Source organism: Heterodontus francisci, chromosome 26, assembly GCF_036365525.1.
Source record: "Heterodontus francisci isolate sHetFra1 chromosome 26, sHetFra1.hap1, whole genome shotgun sequence".
Lineage (NCBI taxonomy): Eukaryota > Metazoa > Chordata > Chondrichthyes > Heterodontiformes > Heterodontidae > Heterodontus > Heterodontus francisci.
In genome coordinates this window covers 58258283-58286083 of record NC_090396.1, presented here as the reverse complement: position 1 = coordinate 58286083, position 27801 = coordinate 58258283, and the positions used below count along the sequence as shown (strand labels likewise).

Below are 27801 nucleotides of genomic sequence, written 5' to 3'. Positions count from 1 at the left end.
AAGATAAGTTAAGAAGTCCTGTAGAGAAGTTACTTTGTGAAAACAGTGAAATGGGAAATTATAACTTTAGGTTTCGTTGCAAAAAGATGACGCTGCTCAGCAAAATGTCAGTCAAGACCAGAAACCTCAAGCTTCCGAGTGACAAGAATTTATATCTCCACACTGCCTATCAGTCAAGGCCACCGGTAACAGTTGAAGTGGAGGGCTGCTATTTGTTAGTCCTTGGCCTTTGCAGCAGTGACAAAATGCTCCATATTTAGGAAGTAGAAAGAGAAGATACCAGCAGAATTGGCTTTGCATGTTCCAGCTACACTCCCTGTCAAACTGTTTGGCCAGCACAGTGAAGCTAAATATGTGCCTGTGAGTGACTCATGGAAAAATAAAAGGGAAAACTGTGGATTGAGAGAAATGTGTACAGTCATGTAAAAAAACTACAATACAATTGGAGATCAATATTATTTAACTCTGGCTTCCCCCAAGTTATAAATTAGCCATGAAAATCATTATAGAAGACTACAAGGCTGGATTTCACCAAGACTCCCAACAAGGATGCTGATAACTATCCATTTACCTATCCCCCCATTCCTCACAATACAGTAACAATTATTTTCTGAGGTCTTTGCCTCCATTTCTCTGTTTGGGGGACCACTACAAATTTTCGCCACACTACCAGAAGGATGTGGAGGCTTTGGAGAGGGTACAGAAGAGGTTTACCAGGATGTTGCCTGGTCTGGAGGGCATTAGCTATGAGGAGAGGTTGGATAAACTCGGATTGTTTTCGCTGGAACGACGGAGGTGGAAGGGTGACATGATAGAGGTTTACAAAGTTATGAGCGGCATGGACAGAGTGGATAGTCAGAAGCTTTTTCCCAGGGTGGAAGAGTCAGTTACTAGGGGACATAGGTTTAAGGTGAGAGGCGCAAAGTTTAAAGGAGATGTGCAAGGCAAGTTCTTTACACAGAGGGTGGTGAGTGCCTGGAACTTGCTGCCGGGGGAGATGGTTGAAGCAGGTACGATAGCGACGTTTAAGAGGCATCTTGACAAATACATGGATAGGATGGGAATAGAGGGATACAGTCCCCGGAAATGCAGAAGGGTTTTAGTTTAGACAGGCATCAAGATCGGTGCAGGCTTGGAGGGCCAAATGGCCTGTTCCTGTGCTTTACTGTTCTTTGTTCTTTTGTTCTTTGTTCTTTGCATCCAGAAGTTGTTCCTGAAATTTGTTCTAATATTTCCCTTCACCAGTTTTAACCTAAACCCCCTGCCTATCGTTTCCTGGCATACCTTGACACAGTGCTCCAGATTAGCCTAATTGCTTCTGTTTTATGTCTTGGATGCTCAACTAAGTCCTCTCTCAAGGCCTCCTTTCAAAGCTTAAGAGTTCCAATTTCTTTGTAACTTAATATTTTGATGGTAGGGATCTGCCTTTGACTCTTCCCTGCACCTCCTCCATGGCTTGAATCTTTTCATTGTCTTGATGAGCAAAACTGAAGACAGTTCTCAAGGTACATACAGCCTGACCTGGGCACTGGATAATTTTAACATGACCTTTTGTGCCTTATACTCAGCCAACTCAGATATATAAGTAAGCATTCTGTCAGCTGCTAGACAGTGATTAGACTTGTTAAGTGCCAAAGTTACAATTAACTCCAAGATCTCCTCCATTCTCTCTCTCAGCAGTTTTCTAGTCTCTCAAGGTCCAGCTGGGCATCTGTCTTCTTTAACCTCATTCTTTATCACCATGAAGTTACATAATTTCAGTTATCCTTCTAAACAGTTGACAATTCTGTGTTCTATCCTTTGTAATACTTTTTTTTTACCACATTCTGCTTTTTGAGCAATCCAGGTTTTCTTTTTCATTTCCTTAAAACTGGTAGTAAAAAAGTCCATAATCCTTCAACCTTCAGTTAATGCTGTACATTCCATAAATTACCAATGGCATCCGCTTCTTCCTTCCGATGTGCACTATCTTCCACATACTAGTCAGTACTGAATTTCATCTGCCGCAGTTTTGCCGAATTTAGAGATTTAATTCAACCCCTTTTGCAGATTCCTGACTGCTTCTTCCAACTCAACTGCCTTTCACGTCCTTTAAACAGTCTTATATCACAAGGTGTTGTTAAATAGCGACGCTTGCAAGTCGCCTGAATTACTTTGAAGAAGCCTCTCATTTAGCAGTTGTTTACTTTTGAAGAAAAGAGATTGAAGATAAAAAAGCCTGTCATTCTTTGCTGTGCTCAGACCCATATTTTATTGCTAACCCGTTGATCCGTTAATGTGTTTTAAGGGTGTAAGTGCTTAGTTTGTTAGCTAGATTTTTGGCAGATCCACTTTGTTGTGGTTAATAGTTGGTCATTTGTCAAAAAATGGCCACTGTTTTTGTAAAGCAAGGAATCTGCATATTAAAAGAATATTAAGAAAGAAGATTTGATGTGAGTAGCACATGAACACAAGGACAATAAGGATGGGCACTCCAGTGGAAGATTGTTGAATTGTACTCATGTACTCCTGTGGGTGCTAGTAACCATTCCTGGCATTCCCTGGATTTATCGCTGTCACTTCATATTCCTTAATAGAAAGATCCTTACATGTCATAGTAACCACAACATAGGACTCCCGAAATTGCAACCAATGGAGAATTTGATAATAACTTAGAGCAGCCTGTTACCAATAGGAAAGGCAGTATCTGTGGATCACTGCAGTTGAAAGGCCAGATGGTGGCATTAGAATGATTTATGAAGAAATGAATTAGGAGCAGAAGTAGGCCATTTGGCCCCTCAAGCCTGCTCCGCCATTCAATTTGCCATATTGTCTGGAGATAAGTGGTGCAGATCAAGCACATAAGTTTGCTTAGGCCAGTTTTCAATGGCCAAATGGACTCAGGGAACGATCCCTATGCCTGAAGACAAAGGCCCGAGAATTGGAAGAAATTGATCCTCAGGCCTTATATACATAATCATGGAGAGCTGCCGATGTCCAACTGAAAAATTAAATATTGGACGCCTGTCCCAAGTAACCCTCATTCCTGCTGGCTCCACATCAATTGAAAATCAATTAAACTTACCTTTTAGGTGGTGGCTGTTGGCACGGCCTTATCCATATTTATAGAGCAGATCCAACTCCTGCTCTGCTCAGGACAGCCTAATTTCCCAGATAGGTCCTAAAATAGACACTGGGTCACTTATTAGCATATGCAAGAGGCCAACTCTTGCTTTAGGGAACCCCGAATGCCTGAAAAGATGATGATATCCAATTTCAGTCGGACACTTTTCAGGCATCCTTGGGGGTGCAGGGCATTGACCCTAGCACTTCTCACACTTGTTTTACACCCACAATCTCCAGTGTACCTCCAGTCCTGTGTTCACACAGTGCTGATGCCATTTTAAATCCAGTATGAACTCAAAGGGTTAGGCAAAGGTTAGCATAACATCATTGCATGGACTTCACTGTGTAGCTACACTTATAAATATCTGTATGATTAATGATCCCTCAGATAGTAATGAGTTGAGGTATTGAGGTATTGAGCAAATATAGCAAAACTGTTTTTATGCATTTAAGGAATTTAGTTTTTGGGAACATGAAAAAATGATGGACCACAAAAAACTCTGGCCCTTTTTCTCAGATCAAGCTCTTCTCTCTTCATAAGGTGTCCAGTTCTACCAAGTCCATTTTTACTGTCTGTCTCAATGACCCTTCCTGATAACATGTTCCACAACTTTTATTACCATTTGGCTGAACACCTTCCACCTGACTTCCCTTTGTGTTTCTATATTCCAATTTTAATCTCCTGATCGTTGAACCATTCACCATTATGAATAACTTGCCCCAGTCAGTTTTACCAATCCCTTGGAATATTTATACAACTCAAAATCTCTGTTTGCCCAATTAAAAGACCATGTGACTAGAATGCAGAATATTTCCCTGACTGTAAAGTGCCAGAGGCTGTCAAAAATATGAATGTGATAACAAGCAACAATAATTTGCATTTATATAGCACCTTTAATGTCGTAAAATGTCCCAAGACACTTCACGGGAGCATAATGCATTGACTTATCCTCCAACCTGCTGGAAATGAGTGTCATATAGAAACAGTCCCTCTTTTCTGTGTCTCTGTCCCCTTTTTTTTCTGTAAATAATGCCATGTGAACTGGTGCACACAACAAAAATTGTCCCCCATGGTTGCACCATAGTACAGCACTCCATCTAGTGGCTTAGCCACGAATGGCCAAAGCTGGCTGCTGACCAATGGTAGGCAAGTTTAGTGATGGGCAGCCCAGTAGACTTGAAACTGTTGCTATATAGTAGTGAGGCCTTCACTGCTTACACTACCCGGCCACGAGTGAGAGATACTCTGAACTGGCCTCACAACTGCATTGCCTCTCACTTACTGCAACAGAATTATGGTAGAGTTTTAGTTCATTCTGAAGGTGAAATGTAGTTTTTAACTATAGCATCTGAAAACTGTGTAAAAGGGTGGCTATTATTAGATTAAATGGTGATTCCATTTAATGTTAATATAAACACATAGATTCGGTAAAACATTTTGTCTATGTTATAGAGATGAGCCAAGTGTGCTTAGGATAAAGCCGTAGTTAGACCAGCCCTGGAGTACTGTTGTCAGTTCTGGGAACTACACCTTAGGAAGGATATATTGGCCTTGGAGAGAGTTTTAACAGAATGATACCTGGACTCCAAAGGTTAAATTACGAGGAAAGATTACACAAATTATGGTTGTATTCCCTGGAATTGAGAAAGTGGAGGGGTGATTTGATTGAAATTTTCAAGATATGAAGTGGAACAGATAGGGTAGATAGAGAAAAACTATTTCTGGTAGTTGGGGAGTTCAGGACCAGGGGGCATAGTCTAAAAATTAGAGCCAAACCTCTCAGGGGTGAAATTAGGAAAGACTTATACACATAGAGGATGGTACAAGTTTGGAACTCTCTTCTGCGAATGCCAACTGATGCTAGATCAGTTGATAACTTTAAAACAGTGATTGATAGATTTTTGTTAAACAAAGGTATTAAGGGGTATGGGGCAAAGGTGGGTATATAGGGTTAGGTCACAGATCAGCCATGATCTCATTGAATAGTGGAACAGGCTTGAAGGACAAAATGTCCTACCCCTGTTTCCATGTTCCTATGATTAACTAACTAAGGTACAATGGTTATCTTGTGATCCATAGAATTATAGAATAGTACAGCACAGAAGGAGGCTATTCAGTCCATTGGGTCTGTGTCAGCTCCTTCAAAGAGCATTTTTGTTTCATGAGCAACAACACAACAGTCTTCAGATACCAACTTCTCTGATTTAGATCTGATTTAGAAGAATTTAGATTGATCTCAATTACTAAAGTGTGGGCTTTAAATTAATTTAGAACTCACAACCAGCTATCTAATTTTATTATAAAAGCAAAATACTGCGGATGCTGGAAATCTGAAATAAAAACAAGAAATGCTGGAACCACTCAGCAGGTCTGGCAGCATCTGTGGAAAGAGAAGCAGAGTTAACGTTTCGGGTCAGTGACCCTTCTTTTTATTATATCTAATTTTATTACTGTGATTGGTTATTTGTTTAATAAAGACAACAAGGTGGTTAATATTACAATGAACAGACTCTGCTTCCTACCATTCTTCTCAAACTGGAGCTGTCTTATATGATGTACAGTGTAAATTTTCTAAACTTGGTGAGACCAAAAGTTCATACAGTGTACGTAAGCAGTAGGTTACGCAATAGTTTTGCGACTTTGCAAAACCTTGAAAACAATGACAATGTTTTTTCCATTTTCAAACCAAGTGCAATGATGTTGCTTCCAAAGCACCAAATCCCTATCGGAATTACATCATTTTATGGTCAACTGTTGTTTAACAGAAGGCGGCTAGAATTTCAAGAATAACAGTTTGCTGTGGTCAGTGCTGTCTAATTAGCCATTTATTTCTGTATTTCAACATCAGATGCTCATTTTGCAGAGATTTATTTTAAAACTTAAAAGCCGTAGTCTTATAATACCTGCGCTAAAGGAGTTGAGGTAAAAACCTTCCAAAGATTTTTCAATTTAGCCATAATAGAGGAAATGCTGGAGCACAACGGTTAAGACATAAATGTTAGCAAAAGAATAGAAGGCCAAATCAATATACCAGTATGCCTCTTACAAAGCTGCTCACAGTAAGCCAGAACATACACTGTTTTATAAGGTCGAGAATACTGCAGTTCGTAAAATGTAAGCGTCTTTTTAAGTCTATAAAGTTTCATTGCTGCTAAATGAACACTGAGGTCCCACAGAGATCAGGCTATTACTGTTACACAAATGCTGAGTCGAGGTCATTTTGACTTTAGGTGATTGCACAAAACAGGTGATCTCAGATCAGCCACTGGTAATGCACTTGTCCCCATTTCACACCATTGCAAAATATTAAAACTAACCCCCTCCCCCAATGAGTTCAACACAGCAATCTCGAGGGCTGTAGACATAACGGGTGGAAATTGTTTGGTCTGCGTTCTGTCCATTTTGTGGGCAGACAACAGAGGCAAAGGGGGATCAGATTTCAGGGCTCAACATGCTGTGTGCTGACCTGTGCCTGTATTAGCATATGGGTAAAGTCTGTTTGCCAGGAGTCCTCGGTGCCCACCTGAAACAGGCATTCGGCCCAATGCAGAGGCAAATCAGGGCCTACTGCCTGTTTGAGGACTCCCGACAGAAATTCATTTGTCCACAGAGGAGCAGGGACTGCTCGGCTCAGGATTACCATTTCTACATGCAGTCTAAGAGGCAGTCCTTAATGTGACTGCTGGACGCCCAAAAAAAAGGTAAGGTTTTCTCGATACATGCCTTCATGTACAGCTGGGAAGAACAGGAATCCTCCCGCCAGCTCAACAGCACAACCACAGGCCACATTTCAGCTTCTGGGAGCCTGCTGTGCGCAAATTGCCTGCTGTGTTTTCTGCATTACAATGGTGACTATACTTCAAAAGTACCTCATTGTCTGTAAAATGGGTTGGGACATTCTGAGGTTGTGAAAGGTGCTATTTAAATACAAATCTTTCTTTCATTGTGTTTTCCTTACTCTGTGAAGAAAGCAGATGAGACGTTATTAGCAGTTAAGCAAACTTGTATATTTGGGCCCTGTATTATCATTGCATTGTCTATGCTTGTGCCCAATCTGTGTGTATGGATATATTGATGTAATATATCATGCAAATCATAGAAGATATGGTAAATACCAATTGGTTTAAAGCACTTTGGGAATCCTGATGTTGTGAAAGGTACTGGATTAATGCAGGTTCTTTCTTTCCTTTTTATTGGCTTATATCAGTTCTCTTTAGCAGACACTGGCAGAATAGGCTGAATGATGGAGTTAGGCAGGAAATCAGTTTGCCGGAAACGACACAGGTCATCCAGGGTTTCCCTGCTGAAGCACTGCTTAGGAGCTCTTAAAGTGTAGATAGTGTTAGGAAAGTGACTGTTTTGTTAAAAATATTTTTAAAAAAAAAGAAATTTATAGTTATGCTAAATAAATGTTTTAATATCAAGGGGACAGTGAGGGCTGGAATGGCAACAGTGTTACTGTTTGTTACCTGGCTTGGGCTAGGCTTAGGGCAGAAGCCATTGCAACAGGGGCAGAAAATTGACAACTCTCCTTTGATTGGACAAGCCCAGCAGCAGGCATAGAACATCTGGGTGGGCAAAAACTGCCAAGCTGTTTGGTTGTTAGTCAGTGCATGTGTCAAGCCTGGAGAAGAAGTCAAGAAAAGAAAAAGGCCACAATCCAGCTTCATTATCCAATATCTCTGAAGGATCCTGTGAAGTCCACTGTGAATTCATCTTGTTTCTTGTATTTCAAGATGGCCTGCTAAATTACTTTCAAAGCCATCTGAAGAGAACTGTTCTGGTAGTGACCTATCTGCAGGTGCTCGAAGGTGCCGGTTTGAAGCAACATATCTCATGTGCTGTTTACTTCAAAAAATGAGCAAGTAATCTACCCAAGCTCTTTTTGTTTGTAACAGAGCTCTGATCTAAAAATCCCTTTTTGCTTTTGCGCTTAACCGGAATATATATGGGTGTGTGAGTGTGAAAGGACTAAGTTAAAAATGGACTTTAAAAATGGTTAAGGCAGAAAAGAGGACCATGAACAATTTAATGTTGGATTTTTAAAAATTTGATCTATGTGATATTGTTTCACTTCATTACTAGTTAAGAATTGTTTTGTAATAAACTTTTAATTTTGTTGTTCAGTAAAGAAACCTGGTTAGTGTGTTCTATTCTGGGGGACAATAGTGTATCTGATTAACTGTTTCCACAAGTGAGAAAATTTAAAGAATATGTTGTGACTTGTGGAGAAGTGGGACTGAATTACAGTGCACTTCTCCCACCTTGGTCGTAACAATAGGTGCATTGGAGTTTCTAGATTCAGGCTAGTGGATACAAGCAGGAGGGGCTCTTCCTCTTCCTGAGATGCCTCATGGGTCTTGCGTGCTACATGCCTCTTCTTCTTCAAGATACATCATGAAGAGAGGGATTCCTAAGAGGGGACCCATGATACTGCCTTTCCAGTGGGTTTAGGGGAAAGATCCAGAGATTTTCAGCATTAAGTGATGTGAAGGCCAAGTCAATAGCTCTCACACAAAAAAATAATCCAATTGAAGCAGAGATATTTAACAAACAAACATAATTTGTTAAGGATTGTCCCTTTGAGCGCCATTTTGTCTTCATCAGATTATACTGGAAAGAAAATTTGCCTGTTTCAGACCGGTGTCCATTACATTGAGAGCAACTGAAATGAAATGTCAGGACACTGGAATTGTGACATGATCCCATCATCACCACATCATTTACTTACATTTGTACAGAAGAGACTGGTGTTTCGTGCACTCGTTCCCACTTCCGGCAGAAATTGTGACATGATTAACCATGGGCAGCTTTTTGTACCCAACTTAATGGATTCCCAGCACATTTTGCACATCTGCTCACTAAGATCATGCCATTTTTCTGGCTCGATGCCTGTGGGAATTCAGCGCCAAGACCGTAGATATATTAGAAATAGGTGAGGGTTAACTACCAAAGCAAACAGCAACTCAACTGCTTACCTTGTCATGCTGAAGGAGGGGAATGTGTAGAGTGCAAAAGATGGATCAAGTTTCTTAGGGAGAGAAATTGCATCTCGCACATCTTCAAAGTGGGCACAGCAAAGGCGTTCTGCTGTGCATATACCACATGTTGTTCCGGGTGCTCCGTCGACGTCCATGGCTCTTTTACCGACTCAAGTGTTCCTACGAAATGATGACAGCTTGGCAGGTGGAACCTCTGCTGAACTTCTGCTGAAGGCACTTCAGGCGACCATGGTGAGCATCCTTGAGGAATTCTGGCTGTTGATAACCCAACTACAGACTGCTGGGTTATGGCTATGGATGGGGCAGTCTGGTGCAGTTGGCTGTCTGGTATCCACAAGGATACTACTTGGGAGGCTGGAGAGGATATTGTCATCCTGAGAGATGGTGGAGCCAATGCATCGTGATAAACCAGTGAATATTTTATTATTTGCTGAACAGTGTAACCAACCCACATCAAAGTATTAAATAAAATCAAAGCAGAGCATTCATCAAGTAAATAGTAAATTATTTTAAATTAAGTTAAAATAAACTGTGCTGGATAAAAATGTAGCTTCTGGCCTTGACACTTAAAATATACTTGGTAACAATCACAAGCAAACAATTAGTTTGTTTATTTGTTCTTGCAATGCACAAAATGGGCTGGAATCCCATTAAGGAGAGAACCCACCCATTTTTGTTGATGGGACAATTCTTGTGGAACTGTGAATGGGTGCAGGGTGGGATCGTGCCATATGCCCAATTACCACCTCATTTTCCCCCAGTGTCATGTACACCTGTATAAAACAGGTTACATAGAATTACATAGACTTTACAGCACAGTAACAGCCCACTGGTTTCTGCCAGTGTTTGTGCTCTACTTGAGTGTCCCCCGACCCTACTTCATTGAGCCCTACCTATCAACATAGGGCTTGCTCATATCAGCTAATCAAGACAGTTAATAAAGCAAATAAATGAAGAGTCTCAAGGAACAACCTTCACTTGCATGTCATTTGGAGGTGTCCAAGTTTATATAATTTGCCTTCCCTGGAGCCTAACTGTCGCAAGTGATTATGGAAATGCACACAATACTGCCTTTGTTTATTTTCCTAGTTTTGCATTTCACTCTTTATGTACTATTAAAACTTAGACAAAATAGGCTGGTTATGCATAGTCTAAATCAACAGTGTAAAATCCATTGAAGATATGGAACTTGTGTGTTGCATTCTGAGACCAGGAGCTGGCAGTATTGGTTCCAGCCAGGCAGCACTTTCTTTATACTTCCTGACTCCAGTTAGAATTTGCCCACTCAGAAGGAATCCCGGCAGCTCAAATCTAAATGCTTTGAGAATGTGGGTAGAAACAACTACTCTCTCAACGGTTAACTGGAACTTGGAGCAAGTCTTGAAAATACCAAGAGGCAAAAAGAGTCTTTTTTAAAACTGCTTGGACACCTTGCTGGTGATATATTCCATGCAAAGAAAACAATACCAACAACTTGTATTCACATGACGCTTTTACCATAGTAACACGTCCCAAGGTGCTTCACAGGAACGTTATCAAATTATGACACCAACCATTCAAGGAAATATTAGGACAGGTAACCAAATGCTTTCTTAAAGAGGGATGTGTTAGGAGTGTCTTAAAGGAGGTGAGAGGTAGAAAGGCGGGGTTTTATGGAGGGAATTCCAGAGTTTTGGCCCTAAGCACAGCCACCCATGATGGAGCGATGAACATTAGGGATGCACAAGAGGCCAGAATTGGAGGAACACAGCGATCTTGAAGGGTTATATGGCCAGAGCAGGTTACAGAGATAGGGATGAGCAAGGCCATGGTGAGATTTGAAAACAAGGTTGAGAATCTTAAAATTGAGGCATTGCTGGACTAGGAGTCCATGCAGGTCAGCAAGCACAAGGGAGATGGCTGAAAAGGACTTGGTGTGAGTTAGGATAGGGGCAGCAAAGTTTTGGATGAGTCCAAGTTTACAGAAGGTGCAAGATGGAAGACCAGCCAGGAGAGCATCGAACTAACCTGTTGTGAGATTGCACCCCACTCAGGGAGGCCAGCACTTGAATCCACAGTTATGTTGAAACATCAACCTTACTGTAGAATGGAAAAATATCCCATCAGTTGGCAAATCAGAAGTGATAAGGATACAATACAACTTCAATCGCTTTTTGTCTAGGCTAAAAAGGTGCAAGTCAGCAAAGGAATTTGACTGTTCTATACAGTTCAACTGGTTTCGTTTTAAGAGACCTGTAATCATGTTATATGTTGACAAAATGAAATGCATAGGAATTTAAAGTCAAAGATAAGACTAAATACAGTGGCCTAGACAGGAAGTGGCATTATTTGTTCCTCATAAACTTTAATTAATTTTGCTTTTATCAAGTGTGCACACAACAAATTTGTACACACATCAAAGCACAGCTTCATACATTTTCAAGGATATTTTCTTCATGTATTTTCCAAAACTAAATGAGATTATCTGTAATTACACACCATACAGTGGCAGTCAGATACTAACATTTGAACATCTGAATTTAGGCTTAACTTGTTCCCACTTTACTTAGATGTTTGCCACTAATAATATAAAGTTCTCTAATTACTATTTTTGTACCACAAATATGCGTTCTATTGTTTGGATTTCCCTCCATATTTGAGCCCAATCTCACAAAGTCTCTTGTTTTGACACAAACCTCCTTTAGCGAAGAGGCCACAGATCACAGGACTTCCAAAAATTTAACTCCTGTTTGTTCAATGCTTCCATTTGCTTATTTTTTGATTTTTTCATAAATTTGGAATTGTTTCAGAATTAATGTAAAATGCCCATCTATCACAGGGATTTAATCATCAGTCTTCAGTATGAGAGATCTGTCAGACAGCCATGCTTTCCTGAATTGGAACAACTCAGCTGAGTTAGCATGGATCTGAATAGGTAATTCTATAATACGTGGGCATAATAAAACATTTGGGAAAGATGGATCATATCACAGTGCCTAGAAATTAGCCTTTAAATGCCAGGTAAGTATAGGGCCCAGGGAATGATCCAGGGCTTGAAGGCAGAGTCTCGGGAATCACGTCAAGTTAGTCCCCAGGCCTTACCTGCATAATTGTAGTAATTTGCCAGCTTCCTGTCTCACTTCCACAGGCAACTCACCTGACTAAGTGCTCGAATTTCAGATTGTGGCCCTCTGCTACATACTGGGCTGGTGGAAGACAGTGCCAGGGAAGGTCAGTCATGGCCAGCAGCAGCTGACAGGAGTACTGTGGAACTGGGAGGAGCACTCCTGACTCTGACTCAATTAAATAAAGGTAACATATGTTTCTGGTGGCGGCCGCTGGTTAGGCCACTTCCACGTGCAGACCGCCTGATGCCTCGAGGCAATTTGGTGGAGGGGCCATTGTATATGCTAATGTGGGGCCTAACGCCCATATTAACCTGCCACATCAGACACATGAGGGGGCTCGTGGTGATCCTTTAATAGCATGCACCTGACCCTACTCAGGCATCTACTGAGTAGAACATGAATCTCCAATCCTTGGTGTGTGGCATGTATGCCTGACTCTAAAGTGGAATCTTTAGCAAAATCATGATAATATAGTGGTAGACGGACATGCCTGATCTCTGGGAGTCTGCTGAGGCAGTAAATAACTCCCTTGCTGATAATTAGATTAGAGATACAGCACTGAAACAGGCCCTTCGGCCCACCGAGTCTGTGCCGAACATCAACCACCCATTTATACTAATCCTACACTAATCCCATATTCCTACCAAACATCCCCACCTGTCCCTATATTTCCCTACCACCTACCTATACTAGTGACAATTTATAATGGCCAATTTACCTATCAACCTGCAAGTCTTTTGGCTTGTGGGAGGAAACCGGAGCACCCGGAGAAAACCCACGCAGACACAGGGAGAACTTGCAAACTCCACACAGGCAGTACCCGGAATCGAACCCAGGTCCCTGGAGCTGTGAGGCTGCGGTGCTAACCACTGCGCCACTGTGCCTGTGTCTTAAGTGTGATCTAATAAGGAGGTGTCTGACTTTCTTGGCGAAGTCCGAAGTATAGATCATAGCTCCTTCTGGTCCAATGCTAGTACATGTCTCAAACAAGGCTAGTGATTCTGTGGGAATGAGGCACCGCACCCCCCACCCCTCCCCATCGCCGATCCCTTTCAGTTCAGTAGAAGAAATGTACCCAAAACTGTGGCAATTTCCTAGTGAAAGGTATTGCTTTTGACCTTAGGGTGAGAACACCCTTCCCCATTTGGTAGCCAGTCTTTTAACTTTAGATTCAGAATGCCCCAAATCTGAACTGGAATTCTATCATATCTGAATGCTCACTGTGCCTGTGGTGACAGTTGCCGCTTTACGAGTGGAGTCAGTGCTCTATGTGAAGGGTGTCTTGGCCTCAGATTATCAAAGAGGAATTTGGCTCAATAAGAAATGTTCTACCAGCCCACCACAGAGAACAGCACTCGTGCCAGCCATTGTTAGGTCTATAACCCGATATATCTTACTGTTCCAATTAAATAATGGGAGCTGTATTATGGCAACTTGAGCTGGAAAACCAAATAAGGTGGGGCTGGGGGCAGGTTGAGGGTGACGCAAGTAGTGCCAATATGTAAAAATAATCATTAGCATTTTTAAAGATCTTTTCTGTTCAAGGTCTATTAAAAGAAAGTCAGCTGACAGCATATTGATTCTTTTTCATATTTTGAAACTACTTACAACGATGTTTATTTCAGGTTTTGTGTTGCTGACTTAGAAGTTTTCTATTTTCTTCACAAACATTGGATGTGTTCAGCTTGTTCCTCAATTCAAATAATTTCAGGAGGTAATAATTTAAATTGGTAGAAGCAACATCTTGTAGGATAGCAAAGTATTGAAAAAAACTAGCTCTTTAGAGGTGTGTTTTCTTTTTGTTATCGCGAGTCCACTTGTGATTGGTGATAAAGACAATTAATAAAATAGAAGGACAATGATTAAAATTATAAAATTGGTGGCAGTTAGTACAAAAGGGTTAAAAATGCTTCTGGGCCAGGTGCACAGATGTGGAATTTTAATTCCTATTTGCCAGAAACTGGTTGAAACTCTCCAATGAAATTTAATTCAGGGCCTTGCAACCATCAGACATAAGACACTTTCCTCAAATCAAAACTTAGTTGAACTCAGTCCTGGGTCCCAATGATGCCTCTAGTTTCCCATTTTATGGATCTATCCTAATCTCTTGTAATTGTAGTTTAACCCTGGAAAGGAGCACTGTACTGCTGCTATAGTCCTAGATCTGCGAGCTGGTGATGAGATTACATCCCCCCTATGCTATGAATATCCTTGACTCAGCATGCAACTCTATTCCAATCTAAGCCATTACTACACCACTTTGTAAGGTCAATGATGTATTTTGTTTTTGTTTGTGTTAATGTCAAGTACATAAGTACATTTTCTGACAGGGTCATACACACACATGACCTCACCATATATCAGTGTATTTGATTATTTCCACCAACCTATGCTTTATTTCCCAATTTTCCACCCATCTCTCCTGAAAACAGCAATTGATGCCAAGGTATGGCTCCATGGACACCAGAGCTCCTTGGCTTTCTAAACTGCAAGGAAAGTTTTAACAGCTCAGCCAGTAACAGCCAGAAAACAAGCTGCCTCAGAATGCAGGACCCTTTACATGTCAGCTGTGGTTCAGTGGCAGCATTCTCACCTCAGAAAAACTAGCACAAAATCAAAGGTGACATCCCAATGCAGTATTGAGCGAGTGTTGCACTGTCGGACGTGCCTCTTTTTGGATGAGATGTTAAACCGAGCACCCATCTGCCCTTTCAAGTGTAACTATTAGATCCCGTGACACTATTTCAAGAGAGGAGTGGAGTTCTCCCCAGTGTCCTGAGTAATGTTGATCCCTCAACCAATATCACTAAAAACAAATTATTAAGTCATTCTCTCGTTTGTCTTTGTTGGAGCTTGCTGTATGCAATATGGCTGCTGCATTCCATACATTACAATAGTTACTACACTTCAAGTACTTCATTGGCAGTAAAGTGATTTGAGACAGCCTGAGGTTGTGAAAGGAGCTATATAAATGCAAATTCTGTCTTTGGTTACATTTTCATCTTTGCTCTGTTGCTTATAACTCACTAACAAAATAGATGGAAATGGGTTGTTTTGAAATGTGCAATTGTAACGAGGAGCCAATCACATTGTACCTGTAATAAGTCTCTCCAACGCTTACCCAGAAACTAACAAACCACTTGGATGGCAATTCAACTGTGAAGCATACAAAATAGTTTTGAAATGGTCGACCGGAGATTTCACAAAGCTGTTCTCCCTGAAAGTTTGTGAACAGAACAATGGAAAATGTCAATCGCAGGGTGTGTGTTGGGGGGCGGTGGTGGTCTAGCGGGGGGAAGGTTCCCAATTATCATGCAAACAAAATATGTGGCAAGTTGTCGCAGAAAATGTGAACTCTCTACAGTGGGGAGCTGGTGGGACCTGCAGAAGAAGCTGCACAACATAAAACAGGAAGTCCATAATATTTCTGAAAAGTAACAGCACAAAGTATTTATGGAAATGATGCAAAACTGAGAAAAGCACACTACCCAGACAGAGATATTAGTAAGGTATAATAAATAAATAAAGTTGTAAAAATGAAAACTTGATGGTTATGCAAGGAACTTGCATGGTTCAGATTGTCCAATCAACATTGTTCTTGCTTTTAAAGGTTGAATTTATTTATAACCATAGATGGCAGAGTGGAAGAGGTGACATTTCTCACTGAATGTGAGGAGAAAATTATTGATCAATTCAGGAGACTGTGCCTGAAAAATGCAGCAATGCAAATGTTGAAGATTTGTCTGGATTAATCAGTATTTACCATAACTTCTATGATTTGCATGATCTTCTTCTTCTTTGGCCTCTTTGTCTCGATAAAAATGGGTAAGTGCCTGGAGGTGGTCAGTGGTTTGTGAAGCAGCGCCTTGAGTGGCTATAAAGGCCAATTCTAGAGTGACAGACTCTATTTCTGCATATTTAGATTTGCATGATATATTACATCAATGTATCTATATACACAGATTGTGCATGAACATATGAAATGAAATGGAACAAGGCCCAAATATAGAAGTTTGCTTATGTACTCGTACAGTCCATCTGCTTTCTTCACAGAATAAGAAAAAATACAGTGAAAGAAAGTCTTTCATTTCCATACAGCCTTTCACGACCTCAGGTCATTCCAAAGTGCTTTACAGCCAATGAAGTACTTTTGAAGTGTAGTCCGTGAGAAGAACAGCAAGAGAAAAACACACCACAGAAAGAATGAGCAGAAGCTACACTTGAACCGAGCACCGACACAACTATAGATACTTCGTGATAATTAGGTAGGGGCCTGGTTGAGGAGGACAGGATGAAGCACATAACAATATCTGTGTGGGGATTGATGAAGGGCCAGGAGGTACAGGAAGATGGTCCAGTATGATGACTGCACCTTTGGTGATCCAAACTACAAGAAGCAGATGTGGCCATCTTTAATTGACTTGGACAATGCAGTTAATCTGATGAGGATTCCAGCACTTCCTAGGTGTCCAGTGTTCGGCGCTCACACAGATCTGTAGATCACGTAACGCTGCAGCATTAAGTGGAAGCAGACAGCTGCTGTCAGTGGCCGTTTGATGCCATCTGACATTCCCCCACAAGTGACAGTACATCTAGTTTCCGATAGCCCACAGCAAAGAAAATTTGTGACAATTACGCAGGTCGATCACTGATTGTCACAGATACAGTTAACAAGCCTTCTTGGAATCTCACCATTTGGCCATTTACCTACCAATTGGTGACAACACTTCGACTAAGGAAGCACATAGCAGCAGAATATATCAACCAGATGTCCACTACACACAAAGGGAAAAAGCACCTAAAAACACACTTAACACATGCACCAAATCACACACCCCACCTAGATGGAAACATGAAATAAAACGTATCACATTTTTTACAGTTATTCTTCCATTGTGTAGGAAATAAAGCATCAGTTCACTAAAAATAAACCTAATGAAACATTAGTTTATAGTGGCCAACTATTGAATGTCTGGAGGAGTCAAACAATGGGGGGAGGTTTAACTTTAAAAAGTGAGTGGCATAGGGGGTGGGTGGGATGGGGGAGGGGTGTTAAAAGAGCTGAAATTGACAGTACTCTGGAACGCCGGCTCCAACCCGCCAACATCCACACTTAACTGCGGCATGTTTGGCTGCGTGCATGCAATCCCCTCAGGAGAAGCAGGTTGTCGATTTAAATATAGTGAGAGGTAATAAATGGCTATTTTAACAGGGGTTTCCAACTTTACCTGTGAGTGTAGGGGTTTCCTGCGCTTCCTGGAACTCACCAGCAAAAGCAAGGCAAGAGGGCAGTGGGAATTGAGGGAGCTGAACAAATAACAGGCAAAAAAATCCTGTAAGTACTGAGATCTCACATCTCACGCCTGCTTCCTTAGTTAACTGAATGGGTTTTGCTCACAGTACTTGTTCTGAGAGTGTGTTTTGCTACTTGGGAGATGATTGCGACTGCTGTGGAGGTTTGTGCGTCTGATCTCTACTTTCCATCTGTCAGATCAGCATGTGTGCTGCTTATACTGCTTCACCTTGGACCTCAGATGAGGACCAAGATGAGGAACAGCAGCAATAGCACCAGCAGCAGAGGGACCAGCAGCAGCAGCAGGAGCAGGAGCAGGAGCAGCCTTCTCCACACAGACCTGCCGCTCCAAAGGTAAGAGGGGCTGTGCATAGCGGTACAGCTTGCAGGAGGCAATACCCATAGTACAGGGTATATATAAACAGTGGTCGTGATTCCTGGACATGTCTAAACACCAGTGCATCAGAGGCTCAGAGTCTTGTGTCAGGTCATCGCAGGCATTTGCTGGAAGATGCCCAGTGGACCTGGTGGCCATGTTTTACCTGTGACTGTCAAAGTGACCACTGCTCTCAACTTTTTTGCGCCAGGCTCCTTCCAAGGATCTGCAGGGAGATATTTGCAGGACTTTGCGGTCAGCTGTCCACAATGCATCACCCAGGCGACAGATGCCATGTTTGCCAGGGCCAGCAATTATGTGCACTTTGTCACTCATGAGACCAGTCTGAATGAGAAAATGCTTGGATTTGTGGCTCTGTCCGGGTTCCCACCGCTGCAGGGTCTTATCGTCTGCATGTATGTGGCAATTAAGGTATCTATAGGACACCCAGGAATATTCATCAACCATAAGGGGTCCACTCCATTGATTTGCAGCTCGTCTGCAACTACATAAAGATCATTATCCAGTTGTGTGCAAGGTTCCCAGGGAGCTGCCATGATGAACTTTGCTGGCTGGGATGCCCTTCCATTGGCAGGATACTCCTTGTGAGCCTTGACACAATGTGGCATCAGATCTAGGGAGGCATCTGTAAACCAAAATGCAGCCTTGCCACATTGGGAATCAATTAGTACAATGGCTTCCTCTGTTCCCCCATTTCCACAATCTGTCAACTATTATAAGAACATAAGAAATAGGAGCAGGAGAAGGCCATTCATCCCTTCGAGCCTGCTCCACCATTCAATAATATCATGGCTGATCTGATCATGGCCTCAACTCCACTTTCCTGCCTGCCCACCATAACCCTTGACTCCCTTATAGATTAAAAATCTATCTAGCTCAGCCTTAAATATATCCAATGAGCCAGCCTGCACTGCTCTCTGGAGAAGAGAATTCCAAAGATTAACAGCCCTCTAAGGAAAGAAATTCCTCCTCATCTTCATCTTAAAAGAGAGGCCCCTTATTCTGAAACTGTGTCTCCTAATTCTAAATACCCCCACAAGGGGAAACATCCTCTCAGCAACAACCCTGTCAAGCCCCCTCAAATCTTATATGTTTCAATAGGATCACCTCTCATTCTTCTAAACTCCAATAAGTTTCGGCCCAACCCGCTCAACCTTTCCTCGTAAGACAACCCCTTCGTCCCAGGGATCAACCCAGTGAATCATCTCTGAATGGCCTCCAATGCAATTATATCACTCTTTAATTAAAGAGAGCAAAACTGTATGCCGTACTCTAGGTGTGGTCTCAGCAACACCCTGTACAGTTGTAGCAAGACTTCCCTACTTTTATACTCCATCCCCCTTGCAATAAAGGCCAACATTCTGTTTGCCTTCCTAATTATACCTGCATGCTAACTTTTTGTGGATTATGTACAAGGAAACCCAGATTCCTCTGTACCACAGCATTCTGTAGTCTCTCCAATTAAATAATATTCTACTTCTCTATTCTTCCTGTCAAAGTGGATGACCTCACATTTTCCCACGTTATACGCCATCTGCCAAAATTTCGCCCACTCACTTAACCTATGTCCCTTTGCAGACTCTTTGTGTCCTCCTCACAACTTGCTTTCCCACCCATCTTTATATCGTCAGCAAATTTGGCTACAATACGCTCAGCAACTCCAACAACACTTATTATCCAGTATACTGCTATTATTTTGCAGACTTTCTCTGGGCATATTGCAATCCCATTCACCCAGGCCAGTTCAATCACCTGAGACATTAGGTAGCACCCTAAATATTTGCTATTAGTGGCTCAGTTAGTAGCACTCTTGCTATTAAATCCAATGATTGTGGGTTCACACTCCACACCAGGCCTTTAGCACAAAATCCAGGCTGACACTCCAGTATAGAGTGAGTGTTGGCTTTTGGATGAGATGTTAAACCAAGGTCCCATTTGCTCTCTCAGGTGGATGTAAAAGATCCTGGGTGTTCTCCCCACCGCCCTGGCCAATATTTATCCCTCAATCAACATCACAAAAACAGATCTGGTTATTATTATAATTGTGGTTTGTGGGATCTTGCTGTGCACAAATTGGCTACTGCATTTCCTACATTACAACAGTGACAACATTTCAAAAAGTACTTCATCTACAGTAAATTGCTTTGGGATGTTATGAAAGGTGCTATATAAATGCAGGCACAGTGGTTAGCACTGCAGCCTCACAGCTCCAGTGACCTGGGTTCAATTCTGGGTACTGCCTGTGTGGAGTTTGCAAGTTCTCCCTGTGACTGCATGGGTTTTTGCTGGGTGCTCTGGTTTCCTCCCACAGCCAAAGACTTGCAGGCTGATAGGTAAATTGGCCATTGTAAATTGCCCCTAGTGTAGGTAGGTGATAGGAGAATGGTGGGGATGTGGTTGGAAATATGGTATTAATGTAGGATTAGTATAAATGGGTGGCTGTTGATCAGCACAGACTCAGTGGGCTGAAGGGCCTGTTTCAGTGCTGTATCTCTCAATGACGCCAATCAGTGAGACCCTTGTTTATCCAGGTGCCTTTTTATAGCTCTTCTCTTCTGGGACTGGAGTTTTGCTGAGCTGTCATCACCCAGTGTTGAAGCTCACACCACATATCTCTGAAGAGCTAGTTGTCGAGGAGCATTAGGCTTTCTACAATTTGTAGAGTGGGAAAACATTGCTTTGTCCAAATCATGTAGAATTTAGTTTCACAAATACCTCTCTCCCTCTACCATACTTTTAGTAAAATTCTCTTTAAACTACTTTCTACTACTTGTCCATCATGAGTTGATAATTACTGAACTATTCAGATAGATCAATGTGAGTCATTTGTAAGTATTTTGTATATGAAAATAACTTTGGTGTGAGTGTACACGTTAGTGATATAACAATCCTGCACAGGAGGAAAGTTTCATTATTTTGCATTGGCAAAATCGTGCCAGTTTTACCATTAGGGCCCACCATGTTGAACATCCAGTGCACTTACCTGACAGATGGCATTGGGGTACTGAAGTATGTCAAAGAGTTCCGCACTGACACACTAAACCAAAGCCCCCTTCAAGATTTTCCAGGCACTGGCATCAGATGAAGTTGAACATTTCCCTCTTGTTTCAGAACAATTTGTCATAGTGTGCTTAAAAGAATTGTCAATGTACATTAGCAAAATGCCAGAAGTGTCAGACATGGGACAAAACCATAGAAAATTTACAGCAGGCGGAGGAGGCCATTCAGCCCATCATGTCTGCACCGGCTGAAAAAGAGTTATCCAGCCTAATCCCACTTTCCAGCTTTCGGTCCATAACTCTATAGATTACAGCACTTCAACTGCACATCCAAGTAGTTTTTAAATGTGATGAGGGTTTCTGCTTCTACCACCCCTTCAGGCAGTGAGTTCCAGATCCCCACCACCATCTGGGTGAAAACATTTCTTCTCAACTCCCCTCTAATTATTCTGCCAATTACTTTAAGTTTATGCCCCTACTTATTGACCTCTGCTAAAGGATCCACTCTATCTCGCCCCCTCATAATTTTATGCAGCTCTTTAACTGAGGTTGTTAAAATATCATTATATATTTTGACGGCAAAAATGTTTGCTGCATAAGACTATTATGTAAATAGCTCAATTCAGAAGGAATTTCAAATCTATCATACATTGTTTGTTGCAGAGGGGTGGGGGCGGGGCTTATAGCACCAATAGAAGCTTAAGGGTTTTGCTGCATTAAATATTAACAACTCAAGTGACTGATCATGTAGAATTTGAGAAATGCAAAAATCTAATTCCAGATACTTAAGAAATGTTGCTTAACTACCCTGAAAGCAAATTTATTTTAGTTTTGTCTTTTTTTTATCCAGGAACTGCTCATTGAAGTAAATGCCGTTACTTTCATTGACAGTCAATATGATTGTTGGCAAATTAAAGGCTAGTGCAGCTGCACAGTGTGAGGTGTGTGGTGTCCTGATACCACCTCTTACACTCCATAGGCAGGTACTTACCACAGTAATGCTTATTTTTTTTGAGAAAGAAACCACAAATTGTATCGGCTTGCACTCACTGCTTTAAGAATAAGGTTTCAGTCCAGAAGAGGAAGTTGATGCTGGCAGGAAATGTCTGGGTTTGGTAAAACATAAAAGTCACAGAAACTTCCATCAACTTGCTGAATGTATGAAAAAGAAGCTTCTGGAATTGTCAGCCTGTTGTTAACATGAAAAGTGTTGACATTGAGAGAGGTATACCCCAACAGTTATTAATTAAGATGCAATATATCTCATTTTGCTACAGAGATGCTCAAAAAGCAGTTGAGCTGAATCTACAGAATATTTTTCTGATAAACCCTGATTGGAAAGAGAGCAAACAGTACTTGTGTAAATGTCAAAGTTATATTTGTGTGACCTGGTCCACATGTGGACTCATTTGAAAGTATCAACTTGTATGAAGTGTTGCAAGTAGACAATGCATTACAGTGCTGACTACATAGAAAAAAAAACTAGATTAAAAACAAAACAAATTTTAGATGTACTTTTCCATTGTGGAAAGGAAAGGATGCAGCATTCCAGTATCTCCTCTTGAGGAGCGCTACTTTGTAAAATATGGGTCTTTGACTATTCCGACCCATGGCTGGATCCCACGTCTGCCTCAGCTACACTGTGACATGCTTGCACTTATTTTTCTCATGGTACAAGAGAAAGAGGATGTAGATATGGAACTTAGAGAGAGATACTGTGAGTTTCTTGAGCAAATTATCGTAGGGAGTGACAAGGTATTGGAGGTTTTGGAAGGCTTAAAAGTGGACAAATCTCCAGGCCCGGACGATTTGTGTCCCAGGATGCTGTGGGAGGTGAGGGTGGAGATTGCAGGGGCTCTGACCCTAATTTTTAATTCCTCTCTGGCCACGGGGGAGGTGCCAGAGGACTGGAGAACAGTTAATGTGGTCCCACTATTTAAGAAAGGTTGTAGAGATAAGCCAGGGAACTACAGACCAGTGAGTCTCACGTCAGTGGTAGGGAAACTATTGGAGAAAATTCTGAAGGAGAGAATCTATCACCAATTGGAGAGGCAAAATTTGATTAGGAATAGTCAGCATGGCTTTGTCAGAGGGAGGTCATGCCTAACAAATTTGATTGAATTTTTTGAGCATGTGACTAGGTGTGTAGATGAGGGTAGTGCAGTTGATGTAGTTTACATGGATTTTAGCAAAGCCTTTGATAAGGTCCCCCACATGGGAGACTTATCAAGAAAGCAAATGCACATGGGATACAAGGTAACTGGATAAGGTGGATTCAAAATTGGCTTAGCTGTAGGAGACAGAGAGTGATGACAGACGGCTGTTTTAGTGACTGGAAGCCAGTGTCCAGTGGCGTACCACAGGGATCTGTGCTGGGTCCCCTATTGTTTGTCATTTATATAAACGACGTAGATGACTATGTCGGAGGTAGGATCAGTAAGTTCGCAGATGACACAAAGATTGGCCGAGTGGTTAACAGTGAGGTGGAGTGTCTTGGGTTACAGGAAGATATAGACGGGATGGTCAAATGGGCAGAAAAGTGGCAGATGGAATTTAACGCTGAAATATGTGAGGTGATACACTTTGGAAGGAGTAATGTGACACGGAAGTATTCAATGAATGGCCTGACACTGGGAAGTTCCGAGGAACAAAGGGACCTTGGCGTGTTTGTCCATACATCTCTGAAGGCAGAAGGGCAGGTTAATAGGGTGGTGAAAAAGGCACTTGCCTTTATCAATCGAGGCATAGATTACAAAAGCAGGGAGGTCATGTTGGAGTTGTACAGAACTTTGGTAAGGCCACAGCTGGAGTACTGTGTGCAATTCTGGTCACCACATTATAGGAAGGATGTGATTGCATTGGAGGGGGTGCAGAGCTGATTCACCAGGATGTTGCCTGGGATGGAACAATTAAGCTATGAAGAGAGGTTGGATAGGCTTAGGTTGTTTTCACTGAAGCAGAGAAGACTGTGGGGTGACCTGATCGAGGTGTACAAGATTATGAGGGGCATGGACAGGGTGGATAGGGAGCAGCTGTTCCCCTTAGTTGAAGGGTCAGTTACGAGGGGTCACAAGTTTAAGGTGCGGGGCGGGAGGTTTAAGGGGGATTTGAGGAAGAACTTTTTTACCCAGAGGGTGGTGACGGTCTGGAATGCCCTGCCTGGGAGGGTGGTAGAGGCAGGTTGCCTCACATCCTTTAAAAAGTACCTGGTGAGCACTTGGCATGTCATAACATTCAAGGCTATGGGCCAAGTGCTGGAAAATGGGATTAGGTAGACAGGTCAGGTGTTTTAATGCATCGGTGCAGACTCGATGGAACGAAGGGCCTCTTCTGCACTGTATTATTCTGTGATTCTGCGATATGGAGACCAGCACCATATGCCCAAATTGGACATCAAACACTCTAAAAAATGTATACATTTCATTACAAATTTGAAAATAATGAATTTCGACCTTGCAGAGGAATTGGGGAGAAATGGGAATATCTTCCCTCTAACTTGTAAACTGTGTGGTCCCTTTAAACTGAACGGTGAAGTGACAAAGCTGCTATTTTTATTTGTTCTTCCAACGTTTGGAATGTTTAAGGATAGATGTTATAAATTCGAACTTCCAGCATGGAGCTTAGAGTCCATCACAATGGAAATTTTGCCACGCAGGTCAGTGGTAAAATAGGCAGAAAATCGTGCCGGGCCTACTAACCTTTCGTTCCGATTCATGGGGAGAGCTCCGTTGTAAAATCTACCCTAAAATAGACTTTACTTAAAGAATGAAATAGTGAAGTCTAAAAGCTTCCTTAAATTGATGCGTGTCTGAAGAAGCCAGCCAGACACAACACAGCACTGATATTATGGAACTTAAACCCATATCATGCCAACATACTGTATTTCACACCATGGCCCATAGCCTTTCTTAAAGTTCAATGCAATGCCAAATACTGATTTTAAGTTATAAAATTCCAATTTTTTACAAATCTTGTACAGAGCTCCTGCTTTAACTATCAAGGCAGTACTGAATGCAACTATATTTTGAGATAATGTGAGAGAGGATTTGCTTGGAGCATGCTCACTCTGGTGCAGGAAAGCAGTAAAGCTCCTTTAGAGCTCTGGAAATCATAATACAATTTGGGGACGATTTACGACCCATCTCCCTTTGGTTCCAGGTTGACGTGTTGCTCCATGTTACCAATGGGTCTTTATTGATGGCCATTTGGGTGCCCATTGAGCTGGGATTCAGGGCAGTTCATTTTTCTGTTCTTGCTGCACACCAAAAGAAAGGCAGGAAATCTTATTAGGGAGGCAGGAATATCCTACTTTTGTTAACAACAAATGAAGGGGATCGGTTTCGAAAGAACTATCTAATCAAACTGTTGGTCTGATAAGTTTTTGATTCCCTTTTTGTGAGAAAGTAGCGTTTGGCAACTGCTGTCAGTGGCATGACAGAAATCAGGAGCTCACTGTGCAGAAAATTGCGGGCTGGAATTTTATGCCCCCATGGGAGTGGGTTGGAGGTGGGGTGGGGAGGGGCGCGTAAAATTGAGTGGGAGGTTGAGGGTGCCATTCCATTCACCTTCCTGACCCCACTGCAATTTTTCAGCGCTGGGGGAGGTGACAAACGGCCTGGCTGCCCCAGGCCAATTAAGGCCCTTAAGTGGCCAATTAATTGTCACTTAAGGGCCTCCTCCCACCACCACTGATATATTACCAGCAGCGGGTGGGTGTCTCAGCACCTCAGGAGGTCGCCCAGTAAAACCTCCCACGACACGGATCCCCATGGCGCAAGCTGCTCCCACTGGAGCACATTCCCCCCCACCCACCAACTCACTGGGGCCAGCCAATTGTCCCCAGCAAGGCCCCACACACTTAACTTCATTCCAGGGCCTCGTCCATTGCTGCTCCTCTTGCTGGGTGCAGTCCCAGCAGTGGACACTACTCCCAATGGTCCTGCTGAGTCTGTGAGCTGCCAACCCCCTGATTGGCCAGCAGCTCTTGGAGGTGGGGACTCCTGCCTCAGAGGGGTGGAGGTTCCCCCCTAGGCCAGTTAAGGGCCCGGGCCTCGCACAATCACTGCGTGGCTTCCAGGCCCGGCGGAGGCGTGCTCGCCCCGACTTTTTACCCATTGGGCAGGGTCTCCGCCTGACATAAAATTCCAGCCTTGGGCAAGGACTTGCATCTCATTATTCCATGGCGTACCATGTTTAACAATTCAGAAGGGCACATCTCGGGGAAGATACTGAATGAAATCATGGCCCCTGACAATAAAATAAAAGCAAAATACTGCAGATGCTGGAAATCTGAAATAAAAACAGAAAGTGCTGGAAATACTCAGCAAGTATAGCAGCATCTGTGGAGAGAGAAACAGAGTTAACATGACAATAAGTTACTTGGTAACATTGTTTCAGAGTGCGATAATGGACAGTTGTACTTGATTTTTCGCCACTTCTGTGCGATGCTAGCCCACAATTGCTTTTTAAAGATCCTTGTAGACACTGAACTCAATGGCATTGCAGGGGCAGAAGATCATGGGATCCTTTTTGCTTCAGTCACTCCTTCACCACTGTATTGCTTCACACTCCTGCACAAAGCTTTCAGTTATGTTGATACTGACCAACCAAACTTACTGCGGACCAGATGTGTACCAGTCGCTAACCCCTTTGCCCAACACATCACATCTAACACCAGATCTTGGCCCAGATGGAAGAATCTTGGTTGGACACAGAGAAGAACATTTACCTCTCCACTACATTCAAGGCAGGAAATTTTAAAGATCCTACTGCTTCTCCAAACTATTTTTTTCTTTATCCGAGCTGAATTTATTTTCCAGTTTACCCCATGAACTAAAATAAGTCAAATTCAGACCAATTCATATTCAGCCCTATAACCCTCTGAAATCTCGGCACTCCTCCAATTCTGGCCTCTCGTGCACCCGATTTTCTTCGGTCTACCGTTGGCGACCATGCCATCAGCTTTCTGGGCCATAAAATTCTCTCCATAAACCTCTCCAGCTCTCCATCCCACTCCTCCTTTAAGAGGTTCCTTAAACTTCCTTTGTAACATTGCCTGAGTCTGCCCCTCCTTAGCTTATCTACTGGTGAAACTTTCATCCATGCCTTTGTTACTAGACTTGGCTATTCCAACGTTCTCCTGGCCAGCCTCCCACATTCTACCCTCCTTAAACTTAAGGTTATTCAAAACTCTGCTGCCCTGTCTTTATTCTATCAAGTTCTGTTCACCAATGACTCTTGTGCTCGCTGATCTACTTTGGCTCCTGATCAAGCAACGCCTCTGTTTTAAAATTCTTGTCCTTGCTTTCAAATCCCTCTATGGCCTCAACCCTCCCTATCTCTGTCATCTCCTCAAGCCCTACAATCCTTTCAGATTTCTGTGCTCCTCTAATTCTTGCCTCTTAAGCATCTCCGATTAATCGCTCCACCATTGGTGGCCTTGCCTTAAGCTGCCTAGGCCCTAAGCTCTGGAATTCCGTCCCTAAACCTCTCCACCTCTTTACCACTCTTTCTTCTTTTAACACACTCTTTATAACCTACCTCTTTGAGCAAGCTTTTGGTCACCTATCCTCATACCTCTTTCAGTGGCTCGGTGGGAAACTTTGTTTGATTATTCCTCCTGTGAAGTGCCTTGGAAAGTTTTTACTACATTAAATGCGGCACAGTGGCGCAGTGGTTAGCACCGCAGCCTCACAGCTCCAGCAACCCGGGTTCAATTCTGGGTACTGCCTGTGTGGAGTTTGCAAGTTCTCCCTGTGTCTGTGTGGGTTTCCTCCGGGTGCTCCGGTTTCCTCCCACATGCCAAAGACTTGCAGGTTGATAGGTTAATTGGCCATTGTAAATTGCCCCTAGTGTAGGTATGTGGTAGGGAAATATAGGGACAGGTGGGGATGTGGT

At 42.4% G+C, this 27801-nt stretch overlaps 2 protein-coding genes across 4 annotated transcripts in view; both read left to right on the top strand.

Moving 5' to 3' along the window:
• LOC137384376 (inward rectifier potassium channel 2) overlaps window positions 1-27801 on the top strand; it is a 211211-nt gene that overhangs the window by 116097 nt on the left and 67313 nt on the right. The window lies entirely within an intron of this gene.
• Window positions 1-27801, top strand: part of LOC137384377 (inward rectifier potassium channel 16-like) — a 178614-nt gene that overhangs the window by 116099 nt on the left and 34714 nt on the right. Inside the window, exon 1 of one of the 3 annotated variants that reach the window (XM_068058332.1) lies at window positions 17763-17862. The exons of the other annotated variants lie outside the window; for them this stretch is intronic. The gene's annotated coding sequence lies outside the window, so the exon portion shown is untranslated. Of the gene's footprint in view, window positions 1-17762; window positions 17863-27801 lie in introns of those variants that run through there. 3 annotated transcript variants of the gene reach the window in all.